Source organism: Myotis lucifugus, unplaced genomic scaffold (genome assembly GCF_000147115.1).
Source record: "Myotis lucifugus unplaced genomic scaffold, Myoluc2.0 scaffold_4611, whole genome shotgun sequence".
NCBI lineage: Eukaryota > Metazoa > Chordata > Mammalia > Chiroptera > Vespertilionidae > Myotis > Myotis lucifugus.
This window is the reverse complement of record NW_005875659.1, coordinates 1-8,661: the sequence shown is the minus strand read 5'-3', so window position 1 is coordinate 8,661 and position 8,661 is coordinate 1. Positions and strand designations below refer to the sequence as shown.

Here is an 8,661-nt window from a genome sequence, read left to right as displayed (position 1 = left end):
GTGTTACCGTGTTCTTTCAAATGTCCACAGTCCTCTTTGATGTCCAAGGAAAAAGACAGTTTGTCCACTGGCTTCCTGGACTAATGTCTTCTTAGATGTTATGGGTCCCATTGGCTCTGTCAAGACTGAATAGGCCGCACCAGAATACACCAGGAAACTAACTGGGGGTCCTATTTATAAAAATTATTATTCTGGGCTCTAAGGGGTTCAAGGAAAAGGAGTCCTGGCCCTATTCGTCCCCTTCCCTGAGTGTAAATCCTTCAGAGTCTGAGTTTTCCTTTCAGCCTTCCGCTTTCCTTTGTTAACCTCCCAGGATATTCTCTCTTTCAGCGCCCCCACTTCCTACAATAGGCATACTAATGCCTTCCTAGTTTGCTGCCGGCCTTTTCTTTCCGTTTTCCATTCCCCTTCTCCTTTTGTCTTGGTGCCCGTTTCACTTAATGCAGCTACCACTGCTTTAGTCATTCTCTTGTCCTGCTTCTCCTCCAGGGTGTCTCTATTGTTAAAGACTTTCTGGGCTACCTCTACCAGCTGTGACTGATTCATTCCTTCAAATCCTTCTAATTTTTAGAGCTTCCTTTTCTAACTGCTGCCTTTTAAGCCACCCCTCCCCAAACCCCCAACAGAACACGGTGAAAAGTGTCCAAGGAGGCCTTGGGTCTCATTGGGGCGCAGGGAGGCACAAGGAGGCACAGGGAAATTTCCCTCCTCAAGTGCCTACTCAAAATAACCCCTCGGGGGATGAGAGGCAATTACAACCCCGGTGAGCAGATGGCATGGGAGATGGGAGCCGGATAGGTGGAAGCAGGGAGCTCGGAGCAGGTCCCCAGGTGACCAGTGGAGGTGCTCCCACCACGGGGGAGAGGCATTTTTTATCTGGCAGCCCTTTTCTCTCTGTTCCCACTGGGAAAAAGCACTTGCCTCCAGCCAGCATGGTGGCATGGTGGGGGCCAGCAGCCCTTAGCTGGCCAGGGGAAATACGCCCTGCATGTTACAAAGCGCTCCTGTGGCCGTGGGTTGGGTACCAGGCCCCTGCCATCGTACCCATCCCGTGACAGAGCAGCGATCAGGTCTCTCCCAAGAGAGTGCACTGGAAGGGGTTATCAGCCCCTCCTCTGCTAGCGGCAACAGGTACCGAACCCTTTCAGTACATTTGACCAGCTTCATTCCCTCCCACCTTTACAGATTCCAGGGCCCATTGTCTTCCTTTAACCAGCAAGCCAAACGACACTGGCCTGTATTATTTCCCATTGTGAGTTAGAGGAAGACAATCCCTGTGGAGGAAAATGACTCTTAGTCGGCCTGGAGAAGAAGGCACCTTAATTCAGCACAGGCAGGGGGCGGGGCCCATAAAATCTCTCTGCCCTGAGGAGCTGTGAGCCCGCCCCTGAATGTCCCAATCAGACAAGAAAAGCCACAAATACCTTTAAATCTGCTCTAGAATTCCAAAATTTCAACCCAACACAGAAATATCACAGAGCAAATCAAAGTCCCTAGTACACAAACATAGACAGAAATCTTTACTAGTTAGGCGGGCCGATTCCACCTCTGACAGAGAGCAAGCACCCTTTGGGAAAAGAACCCAGCGGCTGCTCGGGGGTGTTTTGCTATCGGTCAGAGCACTCAGCCTTAAAGAAATCAAGCGTGTATTGTTGTTTTTTTGTTTTTTCGCAGACTTCCACACTTACATGAACAAATAATTATACCTAGGTAGATATACAAACATCAAATAAACATCCACACTTACACCCTTTCAGTGAACAAGTACCGTTACAGTCTTAGGATCTTGAGCAGTTAACAGGAAACTGCCCAAGTCCCCTGATGGGGGCCTGACAGGAACAGATGTGGGGGCCTCCCTTTCCCACATCCCAGGACAGGATTCTCAACCCATGTCTCATCCAGACAGAAACGGTACTCATACTGAACAAAGAAAACAAGATTAAATAGACACGACAAGTAGATACATTCCCCATTAAAAACTTTGAATCACCACAGAAACTCAGGAGATGTTTAGAAGGTTTTTTTAAGAAAACAAAACAGAAACAAACATAAAAACACTTTTACACTGGTGCACGCCACATTTACACCACAAAATACCAACAAATCAGTTTCAATTGTGCTGAGATACAGAACAAGTCCCTGAACAGAGGCAGTAGAAAACTGCCTAGGAATGCTTCTCTTCTACCTTTTTAAAAAGATAGGCCAGATTCGAACCCTTAGCCAGTCCGAGTTTTGACTTCCCTCGGGAAAGTCCCAGAGACGGTGAATACCGTCTAGAAGCCATTCCTCCAGATACAGGACAAGTCCCTTAGAGATCCTTGATAATCTGGATCAGAAATCCATTCAGCGAAACAAAATCGACAGACTGAACACATTGGACTCACAAATACATTGAACTCACAAACAAAAACAAAAACCAAAAAAAGCTCACAAACAAATCTAAATCCAAAACCAAAAAGGCTCACAAAAATCCAAAACAAAACCAAGAAAACCAAGGCCAGAAGTACCCTCTGACGTCTCAGGGGTACCAAGGAAAGAGAAGTTAGGTCGTGTCCAGCCCTTCTCACAATCCACCACCAGTGACCGGTCCCAGAACTTACCTCTAGAGGTTTTTCAGGTGACTCCGATGAATTTTTTAGGGACGGGCCAACGTCCCATGTCCGCCAGCTGGATCCGAAGGGGCGTTCCCTGGGGCCCTGGAACTTCTCAGGGTGCGCACCCGACAGAGAGACCCCTCAGTCTCCACAAATGGCTCAGGGGAAGTTCGGCCTCCCTTTGCATCCGAAACAGCACCCCTAAGGGGCTGCATCTCGCTGGGGCCTCCAAATGTTGTAATGTACCCCACGAATCACAGAAGGACGCCTCAAGAAGTCGAATTAAAGAGTCACATTTATTGCAATCCGGGACTATGAGGGGCCATTCCCAAATCTCATAGCAACAAGATGGTCGCAGCTCCAAGTTTATATAGGCAAAATTCACAAGGTATTGATTACATCCCAGGGTTTGGAATGAGGAACCTGGCTCGCAAAAAGCAGTTTACAGAAGCAGAATTAAGCATGTTAATTATAGTTTCGGGTCTCGGGGTCACTGAATTGACAGAAATACATTATCTAGAGCCCTCGGGTCTGGAATGAGGAACCTAGTTTGCAAAAAGCAGTTTAGCCCTTGGGTAACCTGGGTTAAACTTAGGCATGTTATCTAAATTACAGTTTTGGGTCTGGAGCCCTTGGATAACCTGAGTTTATCTAAATTACAGTTTTGGGTCTAGAGCCCTCTGACCTTGGGATAACTGTGCTGTCCTTCCCAGGTGAAGGAAAAATGTGCTTTGTAAGACCAGTATGACCACAACCCGTGGGGTATTCACATTACAATCAATAAGGCATTTAATCGAATGGGATGATTTATATAATTCAGAAAATCAAAATAACCTGTCCATTGTTAAACAAAGCAAATAGGTACCATACTTCAAAGGGACAGCTCTTCATGAGACCGCAGCAGCCAGGCCCTGCACCCGCTGTAGGGTTTGTGCACACGACCTGCTAGGCTCCCGCAGGGGCTCCCGCACCCCGCACCACACAGACCCCGCGCCAACATCGCACGCAGAGCAAGAGGCGGGCCTGCGATCCGGGAAGGCTGAGCCGTATGCTCACAGCCACGTGGGGCTCAAGGTGGAGACAGGCTTAGGAAGTGTCTTATGCTAAGCGGAACCTTTCTTGCTGATTTTAACTTCTTTTTGTTACTGTTTCTTAAGTTATGGCTGTGGAAGTGACTTGTGTCTGTAATTTGCTGGAGACGGGGCGGGGCGGGGGGGGGGGCTGCTGAGCTGGAGCTGGAGGGAGCTCAGCTGCCCCAGGGCCACTGAGTGCTCCGCCCCTTTCTCTGCAGATCAACATCCTCAGGGCCGCCATCAACAAGCTGGTGTGCGACGGGCCCAACGGGGCCAGGCACCTGGGCCCAGAACGGGTCGCGCAGCTGCAGGACAGCGTCCGCCAGAAGCTCCTGGGGTGAGTGGTGCGCTCACCTCCAGCCTCCAGCGGGCTGGGCCCTCCCAGGAGTTTGGGGCGCGAGAGGCTGGTCGCGCGGGTGACTGACGCTCCAGGGCTGAGGCGGCCTCTAAAGGTCCCGGCTCGCTGGACAGCAGCTCCCTGGGGAGCAGCCGCCTGTGACTGTGTCAGTAGGACCGGGCAGGAGCTAGGGGGCACCCTCACGTGGGGTGATTGGAGGAAAATGGAACCGAGGGAGCCTTTCAAAGCGCAGTGGGCAGAGGGTCCCTTAGCGGCAGGGCCTGCAGGCTGAGCTCGGCCTCTGTGAGCCTCCCCAGGAAGGAGGTCAGGGACAAGCACCCTGACCCCCCTCTCGCCACTGCCTGGACCCCCAAGGCCAGACCCAGCCAGACCTGGGGCTGGTGGCAGGTCCCTCCGCGCCCGAGACAGCGCCCTGAGCTGTGCGAGCCGGCGGCGTGTGTCCGAGTTGGGTGGGCGTCGTAGCTGTGGGCACTGTGCTGGGTGGTGTAGCGCTGGGAGCAGCTGGGAGGGGCTGGTTCTGGTTCTCTTTCCTCGCTGCTCCTCAGGAAAACACTTCTGCATGAACGTGTGTGACCTTCACATGTCACAGGTAAGGGAGCCTGTGAGGTGCGCAGGGCACGTCTGTGCGTAGGGAGAACCGCCATGGCCAGCACCGGTCAGAGTCGTGGTGTCGGGCGTCCCCACTGGTCACCGTGCTCGGGCAGAGGCGTGGGCGCGGGGCCAGGCAGCCTGGCTCGGGCAGAGGCGTGGGCGCGGGGCCTGCCGCGCCCTGAGCCTGCTCTGCGTGCCGTGGCCGCAGTGTCCCAGGCATAACAGACTGCGCTTTGACCTTTGAAACTCATTGCGGTTGCGATTCCGAGGGAAGGTGTAGGGTTGACTCTTTCGGAAAAGCGCAGTGGGTGACTCGTCCTTTTTTAACTTCTAGTTTGTTCTGTCAGCTGAAACCGAGGGCGAGAACGGTCCCTAAGTGGCCCGACAAGCCGTACGAGTGGAACCAGGTGAGTGGCGGCGGCCCAAGAGCAGGCGGCTGGTTATGGAGGCCGCACAGACCCCCGTTTCTGGACGGGACACTCGGCCCGGTCCTGCCCTGGGGCTGTCGGGGCGCTGGCTGTCCCCGTACACTGGCTCCCCGTCACAGCCACCTCCTGGGTGAGCCAGCAGCCATTCACTCGCACGGTCTCAGAGGCCGGAGGCTGGGAAGGGGCCGGTGAAGTGCGGACCCTGCTCCTGTCCCTGCACAGCCACCCTCGAGCTGTGTCCCACCCGCACCACCTCGTCCAGCCCTGGCCCCCTCCTGGCCTCATCTCATTGGGGTCTGGGCTTCCGCAGGGAACCTGGGGCCCAGCTCAGCCCATAGCATCGTGGCCTGGGCAGGGCCTCAGCACCTGGAAGGGCGGAGCACGGGGTACAATGTAGTGTCGAGAAAAGGGCCCAGGGAGGGGTCTAAGCTGTGACTCTAGAGCCGGGTGGTGTGATGAAGGAGCTGACCAGGCCCTCGCCCTCGGCCGTTCAGTGAGGAGGCCCCTCTCAGGGCCGCGTGCCTGCGCTCCATGCGCCCTTGACCAGCTTCGTCTCAGAGCCTCAGGGCCGCCCCGAGCCTGCTCTGCTGGGACAGGCTCTGCGGGACCTGGGCGGGGCCGAGCCACCCCCTGCCGTTTCCCGGGGGTGAAGCTCAGAGCAGAACTTCATTTTGAGGTTGATCAACGTTTTAGAAAATGTGCTGCTTTGTATGTTTATAGTGAAGTCACTGTCATGTCACGTCACGTCCACACAGGAGCATGGGGTTGCCCGAGGGAGGGCTCCGTGCTACTCGAGGGATTTGAAGGCAGGTGACCACAGCTGTGGGCTGTAAACGCTGCTTGGAGACTCGCTCCTTCCTGCTGCTTCACGCCTGTGCGTGTGCGTGTTTTATCCCTCACTTGCTTTCCTCTGTGCCCAGTGCCGTGCCTGACGTGTCCTTTGTGCTGCAGGTGGACCCGAAGCTGGTCATGGAGCAGGCGGAGCGGGAGGGCGGCTGCGGCAAGAGCACCTTCCTGTACCAGCTGCACCGGCTGATCGTGCTCAGCTCCTAGCGTGGCAGGCGGCCCGGGCAGCCGGCGGCCACCTCCACCGCCTGTGTCTGAGCTCGGTCCCTGCCCTTTTCCCTGCCGTGGCGGGCAGGACAGCGGTCTTTCCGCCCCTCGGGCAGGGCAGGAACCCAGCCTGTCTTTCCTGGAAACAGAACCTGCGAGGCGCTGGGTGGCTCTGAAAGACGCCTGGACGGAGAGCTGTGTCTGCTGTGATGAAGGCTCAGCAGCCCCATGCTCGCGTGTCTCCCCCTAACCCCCCAACTCCCTGCCCCGCCCGCCATGGCCACGGCTGCTTCTCCAACCCTGTGGGGCTCCCAGTTCCTGTCCATGAGGGAACATGTCTAATGTCAGTGAAAGGATCTTCAGTTTTGTGTGATTTAGGTTTTTATTTAAGTTAAAATTCTTAGCTCGCATTTTGGAAATCAGAGCTTACCTGGCCATTGCATCTGTTAAGACAATAAAAGCATTAGACGCAGTTTCTGTTTCTGACATTTTTAAATCAGGAGACTGAAATGTATTTTATCCTAAAAAATCCAGTTGTAAAACCAATAAAGGAATATAGGCCTCTTTTTATTTTTTTAAATGTTTTTATTGATTTCAGAGAGTGTAAGGGAGAGGGAGAGAGAGAGAAACATCAATGATGAGAAACATTGATCGGCCGCCTCCTGCAGCGCCCACACGGGATTGAGCCGGCACCCGGGCCTGTGCCCTGACGGGATCCCCTGCTGGGCAAGAGCCAGCTGCCCCTCTCGTGGCCACGGTTACAGGCTGTTCTTAGCCAGGAGCTGCCTTTCAAAGAGGCCTTGCCCGCCGCCGGCGTGGCTCAGTGGTGAGTGTGGACCTAGGAAGGAGGTCAGGGTTCGATTCCTGGTCAGGGCACATGCTCTGAGGGCTGGGGATCGAACCTGCAACCCAGGTACGTGCCCTTGACCCCCTCAGATGCCCCGACCCTTCAATCCACACGGTCAGCGCTCTAACCACTGAGCACATGGCCAGGGCACGATGGGGATTCTTGGGAGGAGCCTTAAACAAGGGTTGCTTTTGGAGACCTGGAGTTAGAAACCGCCGGTCAGCGCTCACTATCTTCCTGCTTCACTCGCCGTTTGGAGTGGGCTCTCGGACTTGGTTTCAGCTGCCAATTCCAGGGGAGGGGACGGGAGGGAGCGCTGTTTCCTCAGGAAGTGGGGCCTCAGGACGGGAGCACTGCCACCTGCCGCCTCTCAGCCCCAGGTCGCTCGCTGCAGGACTGGGAGCTTCCCCGCGAGCTTGCAAGCCGTGGGCAGAAGGGACACGTCGATGAGGAATTTCACCAAAGCAGGACTCCAGCTTGGTGGGAGCGTTTTTATGAACAACTTGGAGGATCGTCCCGTACGTGTGTGTGGTTGGTGGCTGGGTTTCCTCTAGACTCTAGAGTAACTCGTTTAACATAGAACTGGAAGACAGCGATCTCCCTGTCCTCCCTGCCCACGTGGCCCTGCCTCGGAGGCGCTTCCCTTCCCGTTGTTTTAGGTGGAATTTGCGCGCAGGTCTGAGTCCTGGTTCGGTGGATTCCACTGAACCCACACCGTGCAGCTGCCGCGGGGTGACCAGCACCACAGCAGTCCTGCCCACTCGCCCGCCGCTGTGGCCTCGCCTGCCGGGTGTCTGCGTTCGTGGACGTGGAGTCTGCCGCTCGCTCTCCTTCCTGCCGCAGCCTTTGCTCAGCACCAGGTATTGAGTTTCATTCATTCTCCTACTGACGGGCCCGTTATGAATAAAACTGCTGTGAACAAGCCTCGTGGACAGACGGGCGACACCTGCGGTGGGCCTTGTGGGTCCTCCAGCGGGTGGCGTTTACCTTCATACGCGAAGGGCCTGGAGCGCGTGCGCTCCCTGCTAGCTGGAGCCCTAGCCTCGCCTTCGCTGCCTCCTTCCCTTGCTGCCCCATCATGCTGGACCTGCCTCCTCGGGCTTCCGGGGGCGCAACGCCAGGCCTTGCCAGCAGAGGGCACTGGAGGACACGGCACAGGGAGGGCCCTCCTGCTCGTTTCCTGCCTGAACCCCCTCGGTGTGGAGTTGTAGGAGTTCCTTCCTTCAGGATACGAGCCCTTTGCCAGACCTGTTTGTGACATTTCTTCCTGGTCTGTCTGTCTTACTCATTTACCGAGTTAAACACAGCGTTTTCCATCATAACCGATTGCAGGTGTTGGGGGCATTCACATTGTTGAGAGACAGTCTCCAGGACTCCCACCGCTGTCTGAAGCTCCCCATAAAGAGGGCCGCCCCCACCCTCCCCGACCCGCTCCCACCCCCCGCCCCGCTCGGACTGGGTCCCCCTGTGCCTGGCTTCTACCGCCCACACAGACACCAGGTCCATCCTGCGGCACCGGGGCAGGTCCCCGAGTACGTGCACACCACCGCTTCGTTCACCCTCACCCGTAAAGAACATGGCCCCGCCTCTTGGCTGTTGTGAGGGGCAGCTGTGAGCACGGGTGCACGGATGTCCTCAGGACCGAACAATGATTCCGCGCAAATCCGTGAGCGGGGCTGCTGGATCAGAGGGATAGTTGGCACGTCCAACGGTGATC

General features: G+C 55.7%; 1 long non-coding RNA gene across 1 annotated transcript; it reads left to right on the top strand.

The window, feature by feature from the left end:
- The first annotated feature begins 3,915 nt into the window (after positions 1 to 3,915).
- LOC102432419 lies at positions 3,916 to 6,035 on the top strand. The gene is made up of 3 exons (XR_002827799.1): positions 3,916 to 4,004; positions 4,951 to 5,023; positions 5,996 to 6,035. It is a non-coding gene; the product is annotated as an uncharacterized LOC102432419 (long non-coding RNA).
- The last annotated feature ends 2,626 nt before the right edge of the window (positions 6,036 to 8,661 follow it).